Here is a 12,782-nt window from a genome sequence, read left to right as displayed (position 1 = left end):
TGTTTCTCAACGTGTAGCAGACAAATAGTGAGAAAAAAGGCAATTAACAATGGAAGCGAGACAGACCATCATAACACACACATTGTTGTGACACAAATGACACAAACATAAGCACTTCAAACCTGGCTTTATATTTACCCCTGAAGGCTGTGATTGTTCTGGAACAAAGACATGAGGAACAATGATAGTTGTACAGTCACATGACTTAAGCAAGCTCTCTGAAAAGAGCTTTCTTTAGTATTACAGAAATCCTTTAATACTTTACTTTTATTCTTTGTTTGAATACATTAAACAACAGCATCAGTAGCTGCTAATTTGGTTTAATTCCCAAACTTTCTCCAAATGCAGACTTAATAAGTTTATTTTATGCTTAGGCCTTGTCCACTGCACTGGACGAGACTGGAGAGAGATTTGACACGATTTATTCTATTAATGAATTAGAATGCTTACTTTGTCATTCTCAGCTACAGAAAATATGAGCTAGGTTTATTGTATTTCCGGCCCTCTGTATCTGTACAGGTGACCTGGACATCGGTTCTGCTGCAGTATCTTCTTTTCGGAAGTCTGATGGCTGCTGTGGACCCGTGGCTGTCTTAGCTGTGTTTGATCAGGTCACGTTAACGAAGTCCTCTTCATCATAGTGTTTGGAGAGTCGCTGCTCAACGACGGTGTGACAGTGGTTAGTATGATAAACTCTGTAAACGCAAGCTTTTCACCAAACCAAAACGTGGAGTCTGTTTACACACTGCAAAGAGCAATGAGGCCGAGACCTTACCGAGACGGGGAGCTCAGGTTTCTAGAATCCAAAACAGCAGCGCCTGTTCCTTTAATGACTATTAAAACCTTTACTGTGAAAAAGCAAGCCAGAGTCCTTTAACAGAGCACCTGGTTAACTTTGTTAGGCTGGACACTGACTCAGTATTAATATTAATGTCTAACATCCAAAAACCTGCCTCCTAATAATGTCAGAAAGCCTTCTAACAAGACAGAATAAAAATTGCGTATACATCGCACTTCATTTGACTTTGACCTTTGACTGTACTTGAGATCATTTTTATACTCTTGCATTTAAGAATTTTTTTCTTTAAAAAAATTACATTACATTTAATACATTTAAAGGGTTTAATTGTTTTATTATTATTTATTATTATGTTACATTTTTGTGTGCAGGTAAACTTTAAAACATTGCAGTTTCTAAAATTGGAAATCAAAGGGCAGTTCATTCTGATATTTTTTCTGTTTAATATTTATGATTGCTGGTGATTAAATAAAGCAAAATAGCTTACTTCATGTACGGAAAATAATCCGATGGCTGCAAGCCCTAATAGTGAACCATGAAGTTACAACTCTATTCACTGCTTGAAAGCTTGCATACCCTTTTTAAAAACAAGGTTGGAGGCCTCTGATGGAATCATGTGGAGTGTTTACTTCATTCAAAGCTGAATGTAATAATGATTTATGATACAGCATTAAATAAACTCAGACTTAATTTCATTTAATGTATGCCACAAGTGTGAGTACAAATTGCAATAAAGCAGGTGTCAGCAACTTTTGGTTGGTAACAAGATCCAATTATGTAACTAGAATAGAATATAATAGAATGGCCCTTCTTGTAATTGTACATGTACAATGAAATTTTGTGCTCCATATCAAATGTTCAGGTATAAAATAAAAACAGTACACAGCAGGAATAAATAACAAACAAAGAAATATATACATATATAGTGTTTGTTAACAGTCCGAATGGCAAGGGGAAGAAATTGTTTGTGCGTCTGGAGGTGTGGGACCTGCCGAGCCTTCTTTACGAGGGTGTTGGTGTTATGGATCCAACATTAACACAAGACCATTGGAGATGTGGGTGCCCAACAAATTAAAGATTGAGACAGATTCCATCTGTTCTCCTCCTATAAGAGGGGAGAGGACCCGTCTATGCCTCTCGAAGTCTCTACCTATGTCCTGAAGAAACTGGACCTTTAGTGATTAGGATGTCTGGACTTATGGTGCTGAATGAGCTGTAGTAGTGATCATATTGGGCAAAGGTGTGAGATCCTCTGCAAGTTGGATGCTGCTGTTGTGGATTGGGGGGCTCTGGCCTTTGTAGTTGGTGAGCGTTTGGATGCCCCTCCACACCTGAGGAAGTGAGGAAGCCCTCTATCATTCACCTGAAAGCCTCCTTGGCCTGTTTGATGCCCCTCCTCAGGTTGGCAGGGATGTGGAGCAGAGAAAGTTGGTGTACCAAGTAGTATGGTAATCTTTGATGATGTTGCAGGCTCTGATGAGCTCTGCAGCAATTTCTTTTCTGAGACACTGGAGCTGCAGAATAAGATGGAGATAGAGCTACTCAGCAAGTTTTCAAGGTGCCTCATTAGAAAGTGGAGCGAATGGGGAGGGGAAGGTGTGCTCTCCTCATCCGGCACAGCGATGCAGGTGCTTCCGAGCCCGTTTAACTACTGATGCTGTATTAAGTGACCAGCCCAGGCTATCAGTTATCTGTGCTCCCAGAAACATGATGCTGCCAACTATCTTCACCACTGCTGTGTCATCTGCATACTTAATGATGTGATTAGAAGCAGGTGCAGCACTGCAGTCATGTGTCAGCATTGTCAACAGCAGTGGGCTTGGAAACGAGGCCTGTTTGCCTGATTTAATTCTCCTACTACAACACAAACGCCCTCTGGCAGTGTGGCTTGAAACTCAGTGAAGGTCTTAAAGATCACTCAGGGTCTATTTTGTGTTTGCACTGTAGGGGATGTTTACAGCCATAATATTCATAGTGGTAAATTCTCTGTGCAGGTCACACAGTCTGCCATTAACAGTGAGCAGCTCTGTTTCAGGAGAACACTGACTTAAGACCGCTGCTGTGTTTGTACTTCATCTGTTGCTTGTGTAAATACAAAACCCACCTCCACAGAATTTACCACAAAATGTTTGGCTCCTGCGTAGCCACATTGTGATTAACCCCATGCAGACTAACTACATAATCAGGAACAGGGTTCAGCCATGTCTCAATCAGAACCATGGCACGGGAGTCTCTCACCTCCCGTTTTGATGTTAGGTCCAGCAGTGAGAATATGATGGAAGTTTATCTCCTGTTGAGTGCTACATACTAGAAAAGAAAAGTCTGAAAACATTCCAGTCTGACTGTCCAAACGCTGACAGTTTTTTGTTTGTTTCTTTTATATATATACTGATCACTCAATAAGTTTTCTTTTTTTTCTCTTAGGTGCTTTTTAATGTGTTTGATGCATTTGTATCGCTGGGAGGAGGCCGAATTAATGCAGCAGAAATTATTAAAGGAATAGGTAAGCTATAACATTTATTAATCTGGTAAAAGAAAATGTATTTGTTCATGCAGTGAAGCTGCTCACAGTCAAGTCTGGCAAAATAGACAGTGTAGAGTGTCCCTGCTGCAACACACAAATGTGTTGACCATTTTGATTTGTCGGGTGTGGACACAAAATAAATTAAACACTTTTTATGCTATCAATGCCCTGTAAGGCTAGTAGGTTTTAGAGGGGAGTAAACAATAGCACTAAAAAAAAATAGATTTTATATGTTTCCTCTCTCTCCACAGTTTCCTTCTTCGTGGTTGCATTTGGTGGTTCCCTTGTGGGCATAGCATTCGGCATACTAATTTCACTTCTGACCAGATGCACAAAAAACATCCAGATCATCGAGCCAGGCTTCATCTTTGTCATGGGATACCTTTCCTACCTGACTGCTGAGATGCTTTCTCTGTCTGCTATCCTTTCGTGAGTGTTTCACAACTGAAATATAATTTGTTTTATTATGTCTGTATCCATTTTATATACGTAAAAATGAGGTAAACATATTTAGAGTTTACTTTGCGGTTCCTTCTGTAGGACTACATTCTGCGGTGTGTTATGTCAGAAGTACGTCAGAGCAAACATGGATGAGAGTTCCGTCCAAACAGTCAAATATGCCATGAAGGTTTTCGCCAACGGATCAGAAACCATCATCTTTGTTTTCCTCGGTATCTCGGCCATCGATAAGGTTATCTGGGTTTGGAACACGGGCTTCATCCTCCTCACAGTCTTCTTCGTCTTTGTGTATAGATTCATTGGTGAGATTTTGTTGTTTGGCTATCACTGTTGAGTCAAAGCATCACACACATTGTGGGGTAAAAACTTGGTGTGTTATGCAAAGAAATCTTCTGCTGCTGCAGCACAAAGATCAAATGACACACATTTACAAGAATACATGTGTCAAGAACACTGAGCGACCGGACTCAGAGGCAGGATTCACAGTATTCAAGTTTAGTGAGTTTATTTACAATGAAAACACCAGAGTGACACATACAGGTAGTGATAAGGGAAAATAGGGGCTCCAGGAATGCAGGGGAAGGGGCAGCCAAACAATGTCTTCTCATTTACTCTGCTCAGGCTGTCTCTAAAAACACTGTGCGGCAGGGAAAATCCAGGAAAGGTCTGTACACAAGAGGGACAACAATGAGATTAGTATGAGGCAAAGAAAACAGTAGACTTGAGTGCTGGGCTTTACTAAAAGCATAATTCAACAATCCAGCAAAAAGCACCACCGATGTGTGAAGTCTTTAAATAACTGTGTGTGTTTGTATGTATCTTCCAGGTGTGTTTTTCCTGCAGTGGATCCTTAACAGGTACAGGCTGGTCCCAGTTGAATTAATAGATATGGTGATCATGAGCTACGGTGGCCTACGAGGGGCTGTTGCGTATGGCCTGGCTGTGTTGCTGGATGAGAAAAAGATAAAGGAGAAAAACCTGATGATCTGCACTACACTCATTGTGGTGTACTTCACTGTCATCTTGCAGGTAGTGAATTTTTGGAGTTGATAATTCGCTAAAATATGTGTACATTAGTTTGCTTGTTAATTACACAGTCTGTGTTAGAGCTTAATTTTGTTGGCACATTTGTGCTTGACATTGTTACAGGGAATAACGATGAAACCTCTGGTCATGTGGCTTAAAGTAAAGAGAGCTGCAGTAACCGAGGTCTCACTCCTAGAGAAAATTACAAACAAGGTAAATCTAATAAAACACGTCATGTTTCACCGACAAAAACGTTTCCCGCCCAGTTTCTACAAAGTCCTTCTCCTTTCTTTAGATGTTTAATCACACTCTGGTTGCCATAGAAGACATATCAGGACAAATAGGAAGATAACTACTTCAGGAGCAAGTATGTACAAGACTTAATACATAATTCCAAAATGCCTTTTAATTTTAAAGTACGCAACAGTGATATTTCTTTTTGTAAAGGTGGAGGCATTTTGAGGAGAAGTGGATGACGCCATTTTTGATGAAGCCGTCTGCAAGGAAGAAACAAGATGACGTGTTTGATGTCTTCCATCAGCTGAACCTCAAGGATGCCATGGAATATGTGACTGAAGTGAGAATCATTTGTGCAAATTCAAGTATATTTTGCTCAAGTGTAAATTAAATGAAACTGAGAAGATTACTGCTGGTGTCTTCTGTTGCAGGGCGAGCGTAGAGGCTCTCTGGAGTTTGTCCGTAATGACAGCGCCATTCTTGATTTCAAGAAAAAGCTGGAAAGTGAATACACAGAGGTCATGCCTGACATCCCACCATACATGATAAATGATCATGGTGCAATGTTCACTATGGGGTGAGCAATCTGGATTTTTATGACAGTGTGAAAATATATACAGAGGGTAAAATAAGTATTAAACACGTCACCGATTTTAAGTGAATATATTTCTAAAGGTGTTGTTGAAATAAAACTCTCACCAGATGTCAGTAACAACCCATCCAATCCACACATGCAAAGAAATCAAACTATTGATGTCCATAAATTCAGTTATATATAATAATGAGAAATGACACAGGGATAAAGTGCTTACTGGATTTTTTTTTAATGCTTTGTACAAAAGTCTTCGTGGTTTCAAGAAACTAGTCACATGCATTGCCAGGAGCATCTGGTCATGGGTAGTTTATGCTGAAATGATGTTCCTTCCACTTCTGGATTGTGGATTGTGCTCACTGCAACCTTCACTAATTTCAAAATATCTTCTCTAATCAATGCCATCAGTGTGTTTTGCAACAATTATGCTCTGACGGTGTTGCGAGAGCTCACTGGTTTCACTGATCATGAGATGCTTGTCGTGTGGCACCTTGATAATGAGACACCAGTTTATAACCCATCAATTGGGACTGAACAAGCTGAAGTTAATTTGCACTAAGTGGCTGGATTGCGTTCTAATTGCTGGTGTCATGACTTTTCATGGCTTTTTGCATCTCCCTTTCTTCATGTGTTCAATGTTTTTACTTTGTGTCATTTTTCATTTTATACATAAGTTAATTTCTGGACATGCATAGTTTGATGTCTTTGTATGTGTGGATTGGATGGGTTGTTCCAGATATGTTGTGAGAATTTGATATTAATAGCACCTTTAGAAATATATTTAATTAGAAAATTTGTGTACTGATTTGATGCATTCAATACTTTTTATACCTACTTAACAGACACAACTTACTGCAACTATTCAGTGCCTTCAAACAGCTTCCGTTCACCACCATATTTTAAAAATGAAACCAGACTCTTTTGATATTGTTGTATTGCTTTAAGTCACTGACATGATTGGCTTCCTCTGCAGTAGAGACCATATTCCATCAGTGAGCCTGGAAATGCACGAGCAGACCATGAAGGCTATGAGGGGAGCTGAGGCAGTTGATGTTCACCATCTTCTGGATCAGCATCTCTACAAGAGCAGAAAACAGGTAATGAGCAAATTCAGTCATTACATGAGGGACTTACTAAAGCATCCTAGTAATACACGTCCATTTAACCATTAAATTACTGAGGTGTATGTGAACTAAAAACAACAAACTGTTATTTATGGCTGGCTATAGACAAATGTATATTTTCTGTATATATGCAAATCCTCAGCTTATTTGTTTGAACTGTGGCTGAGCTTGATTTTGTGTCCTGCCTGAACTATTGCTGGTTTCTGTTTTATAAAGCAGTAACAAACTGACTTCTCATTCTGTTGTTTATAGTATCGCCACGGGTTCAGTCGCAGTGATTTCAAAATCAACAGAGATGAGAAAGAAGTCCAGGAGATCTTCCAGAGAACCATGAGGAACCGGTTGGAGTCATTCAAGTCTGCAAAGATGGGGGTTTCACCTCCAAAGACAATTGTCAAGTACTCAAAGAAAGAACAGCAGGAGAAGGTAAAGACAGGCATATTTTGACCTTCATACATAACTTTTAGCACTGATGGTGCCTTTCCAAATATGCAAGCAACCACTTCCATATGCATCTCCATACCATCCAAGATGCAGGCTTTTGAACTGAGTGCTGGTAACAATCCAGAGAGTCCCTCTCCCCGTTAGTCTTGAGAATGTGGTGTCCATGTCTTGCAAAAAGAATTTCACATTTTAATTCATCTGACCATGGAACAGTTTTTTCATGTTGCCTCAGTTTCTTTGTTTTTATGATTTTTTAAAGGCACATTGTGTTATATTTCTTCTTTTGTCTTTGATGTCAAGAAACATTAAATTTTATTCATTTTTAAATCCTGCCTGGAAGCGTTATCAGTCAGAATGTACTGTTATGCCAAACAAACTTGGATCTTTCCAAGATCAGCTCTATAAATTCTCTATAGGCTCCTATTGTTCATGTGCGTCATTTATCTAGGTCAAGTTTATTTATATAACGCATTTCCCAGAGCTCATGCTGCACAAAGTCTTTAAAAACTAAAATGCAACTAAAACAATTAAAATGTGCAGCAATAAAAATATAAAAGAGAAAAAGTAATAAAATAAGACAATAAAGACAGCCAACACAACAATGGCCATAAGGGATATTTAGACACGGAGTGAAAACAAAAGGAAGCATTAAACAATACTTGGAAGTGCACAGATTTGTGCGCGAATTGCCAAAGGACAATGGGACACTGAGACATCAATACAAATCAAGGAGACCGAGACAAGGGAATTAGATTCAATACAAAGCACAGGTGACAACAAGATGCCAAAGGAAAGATAGGAGCTAAACACAATGGGGCACAAAGGAAAGACTAAGAAAACAATAATCAGCAATAATAAACGATACAAAATAAACCTAAGTCAGACACTTTTCAAAATAATCAGAAACTCAAACAAGGAAATAGGACTTGAGATATGCAGAAATGTGGCAAACAAGAATAAATAATAATTGATTGTTGTTGATAAGTGATTGCAGAGTGCCCTCTGCTAGACAAACTAGGAAACATCGATATGGGTTGGACATGGCTGAGGGCGTTGATCTTGTCTCTTTTACTTTACCTTCAGTTTTTTTTAAACATCATATGTGATTAAATAAATCTCCTTCGTTCTACAGACCCCAAATGGAAAGTCAGTGAGCAAGACTAAACTCTGCCATTCTGGTGATGAAGGTTTGTCTGCTTGTGGGTTTTTTTTGTGTTTTTGTTTTTTTCAGATTTAAAGTCTTAGCAAACTAATTTTCTTATTTTCATTTTTAGACTTTGAGTTCTCAGAGGGAGATAGCGCCTCTGGCTATGACTCGTCATACCCTTCTTTCTCCATGAGAGCCACGTACAGACCAGGAGGTGAGATCAATGCACTTTCTACATCCTGTATGAAACCAAACGTATATTTTTGAGAATGATTAAGAGAGTAGCAGATGCTGTTATTATAAACACAGAGATTAGGGAAACATACAACAGAGGGAACTAAATAGAGAGTTTGTATGCAATAAAAAAACCCAAAAAAGGTGAAATATAAAAGTGTGGTAGAAAGGTCTCTACAGAGCTGCAGATGAGCCACAAACCACACCACACAACAAAAAGTATGTAAGGGTTATGTAAGGGTGAGCTGCAGGGTAAAGGCACCAGACTGTCATACAACACAAGGACTTTGTACTAGTGGGCTGACAGGTTTAAAATCAGCAAATGTTCGATCCGTCTGTGTTGAATATTTCCATTCTTACCTGTTGGGAACAGTTTAGGGCTACAGTGCAAATATGAAAGCAGCTCATTATCATAGAATTTATTTTGAATGTCCTAATACTGTTCTGACTCTGCAAGCAAACACCTATAAAACACTTTCACAGATGAGTTATGTATAAATGTCAAATAAAAAAAACCAACAACTCCAGAACAGCGAGTGTATTTGAGTTTAAACGTTTAAGCTGAATTAAAGTGGATAGACCACAAGTGCAAGGGATGAGCAGCCAATAATGGTTTCACTTGTATGAAAATGTAATGCAGAGAACAACAGTGGCCCTAATATTGAACCCTGAGGTACTGATTCAGTTTTTTCTTTCATTAAGGTGGGATTGAGAACCCAGCCTTCGTGCCAGATCTGTACCCCACGGATTTGTTGCAGGAGATCCCTCCTTGGCTGGCAGAGAGTGAGCCCGACAGCAGCATGGTGGCTCCGTCATTGCGAGCCCAGGCGAATCTTCCCAATTCACCTATGGAAATGCGCCGCCTGGGGCTTCTTCGTGCCAGCACTCGCTCTACTGACACAAAGCAGATGAACAATGATCAGTTGCCCCCTCCACCAACATCTCCTCCTCCTCCCCCTCCTCCCAGTGGCCAAATGTAACTGTATCCCAATGCAGACACCCTGTTCTGTCTCACTTGAACCTGGAACAAAGACACAAAACAAACCTCAGACTAATTAACCATCTACTCTCATACTGACAAGAAAATGTTTATTTTCCATGACTATGGTTAGCTCCTGTGTTTCTACACGAAACATTTACATAACCTCTTTAAACAACCCCTGCTGTTTTTAGGTTCACCCTTCACTTGGCAAAAGACAAACTGCACTGAAACAAATCCTTTATGTTCAACATTAGATATATGTTGAACACTGTCATATAGTCTGTGGTTTGTAGTAAACATGCTATTGAAAATTATTATTTAAGGTTTTTTTTTTCAAAACATCTTAATATTATGTAAAAACCTTTCAAATAATGTGTAGATATCAATTATAAAAACAGTGATTTAAAATACTTTCTGAATCTATAATCCATACATTCGTATTGCAGAATACCACAACAACTTTCACCACTTGGGGCACTATTTTGTGTGAAAGATGAAATATTACTAACAAATAAAATGCTACATAGGTCAATGATGCAAACACATTTTAGTGGGATGCATTTAAACATTTGCAGCATATATAATGCAGATTCTTAGTATTATTTAGTGAGGCTCCAGCCTGCTCTGAACGCTCTCTTTTTTTTTTTTACTTTTGACTCTTGCAATGGAAGGGAGAGAGGACATCCCAAATATGGTCATCTCAGATGCTCCACCCACCTTCCGTTTCAGAGGGTCAAACAATTAGGAAAAAGTTGGTTTAAAGGCAGATGATGAACTAAGAGGTATTCATTAAGGGCCAGTAGAAGATAAATGAGGGTATAAATGAGGATTATTATGAACCATGAATAATGCAAAGCTACTCTTGTCTGAGAATCAAAATCTGCAGGTGTAAATGAGTTTGATGTGCCCACTTTAATTTCTTGTATTGTTTTAATTTTCTAATAAATAGAATAGGTGTGACTGTTTCTCTGTCTTTCTGTGTTAGCTCTGGTGACTTTCTTAGGGTGTACCCTCCCCAGCACCCTTCACAACCCTGAATTGGATAAATGGAAGAAAATGGAGAGATGAACTGATTAAGTGTATTATCGAAAATCACATGAAAAAGAACTTTAACCTCTTAAGCCCCAATGCCCCCTGATACGGGGGCAAAAGGCAGGAGATCAGTTAGGCTTGGGGCTTAAGAGGTTAAAAGGATGTAAAGAAATCTTTTTAATCAACTCCATCTGAGAAGCTTAATATTGGTGAGAAGCTGCTAATAAAGCCATTCACAGGCTTAAATTATACCTCTGAGTAAAGTGACCAAACTTGCTGGTCTGGGTACAAAAGTGGGTTGAGCCAGACCAGCATCATAATGGGCTGTGTTTCACGAGCTGTGAAAAGCTGTATCCTTGATATACAGGAGAGCAGAGAGTGGATACTATGCTCTGGTCAGAAGAAGAGGTGGATGTATGTGGAACATTTATGTCAACAATCTACACAATAGTTTGCTGATGGTTTATAAAGGATTTTATCCAAAAATGGCAGCTTCTTGGGGATTTACACTTTTTCTCTGCGTGCTGCTGATGGTGTGTAGAGGCTTGAGCCTTGCGGGTGAAGATCCAGATCAAACCTTATCAAGCAGTGGTCAAGTAAAAGCTCTTAATCCAGAAATAGACAATGCACTGAGCTCAAACCATGGCACAACTGAAGAAGATGGCCATGCAGTGGAGCCCATCACTACACTGCCTATTGTGTCCTGGAAGTGGCATCATGTCACCACCCCGTACCTGGTGGCCCTGTGGATTCTGGTTTCCTGGCTCTGCAAACTTGGTGAGTCCTGCAAAGTCCTGTTTCTGCAAGGCTCCGCTCTCCCCTCATCAACCAGAAACCCCGGAAAAGCTATTTTTGCACAAAGCTATTAAAACCTATTTTAGCTAGAATTTTACACTCAATTTGAATATCTATTGTGTAGAACACAGATAGAAAAATAATGAGAATTTTAAAAAAAATTTAACTATTTGCTGCTATCTACATTGTTAATTGGTGATTTTGTCTCCACACCTTAGGGGTTAAAGTGGGATTCAGTAGGTGGGATGTTATAGCAGTGCAGAAAAGAAAATAATTGTAGAACATAGAAGTAGGTCCCAATAATTTCCAGATTTCTTTGCCTGCAGGCTGTGAGCAGCAGAGCTGTGCTGCTACTCTTTGTAGATTCCATCCATCCATTGTCTTCCACTTATATAAGCAGATGTAACATGAACTACTGTAACTGATTTCCCACTCCTAGACAGTGTAAACCTCTTAGACTGACCATGAACACTATCGCTGCTCTACACCAACCCAACATTCAATTTAACTCAATTTACTTTTATAGCGCCAAATCACAACAGTCGCCTCGGAGCATTTTAGATTATAAGGTAAAGACCGTACGATAATATAGAGAAAATCACAAAAATCTGATTATCTCCTTTGAGGAAGCACTTGTGGACAATGGAAAGGGAAAAAATGGGGAGGAAGACAGACCAAGAGACACATTATAGAAGAGAGCCGGAGATTAACCCGTTGAACCCCATTACCCCTGGTGCAGATAGGGAACACGGGCTGTACCGCCAGGTCTGTTATTCAAATATAGACATGTACAGTATCCAAAGAAATGTCAGAATCTCAGCTAAAAGCGCACAAAACAATTTCCATGATCACTAAAAACAACTAAAACAACAAGGAATTAAAGAGACACAATTTGCGGATCCCCATGTTCTCCTCTCCCCATGTTTGTTGTTGTTCAAACAAACAATGTCTCTGCTGGAAACACAGATCTCACAGATTCCAAAACTGCAAGATCTGTCATGTTCCAACCAACATTCAATGAACCAGCACTGCAATACAGCCACTTTTCCTGCATAGCTGCATCTCCCATGTGGGCTTCAAGAGCATCTTCCCATCATATACTGCTATTTTCTGCCTTATTTGCTTGCAAAGACGCATTATGCACCATTTTTTTTGCAAAAATGACCTCTGACAAGAAAATAAATTTCTTCTATTCAATACCTAAGAAATTTTGACTTTTACAGATGGTGCCAAATTGTAAAATACTTAGCTACGTCTCTAATAAAACCTCTGTAAATTTGCTCTGTTTCACTTCAGCGGCACAATTCTTTCTACAGTTGATGTCTATATGTTGATCAATGCTTTCTTCAGTTTTTGGTCTACTGCAGCACATTTGAGTCGTTATATG

The 12,782-nt window shown here is 39.3% G+C and overlaps 1 pseudogene; it reads left to right on the top strand.

Annotated features, from left to right (window-relative positions):
• LOC120726446 overlaps positions 1-10,533 on the top strand; it is a 15,963-nt pseudogene extending 5,430 nt beyond the window's left edge.
• The last annotated feature ends 2,249 nt before the right edge of the window (positions 10,534-12,782 follow it).

This window comes from Simochromis diagramma, unplaced genomic scaffold, assembly GCF_900408965.1.
Source record: "Simochromis diagramma unplaced genomic scaffold, fSimDia1.1 OVJJ01000753.1, whole genome shotgun sequence".
Taxonomy (NCBI): Eukaryota; Metazoa; Chordata; class Actinopteri; order Cichliformes; family Cichlidae; genus Simochromis; species Simochromis diagramma.
This window is presented reverse-complemented; position numbering and strand designations above follow the sequence as displayed.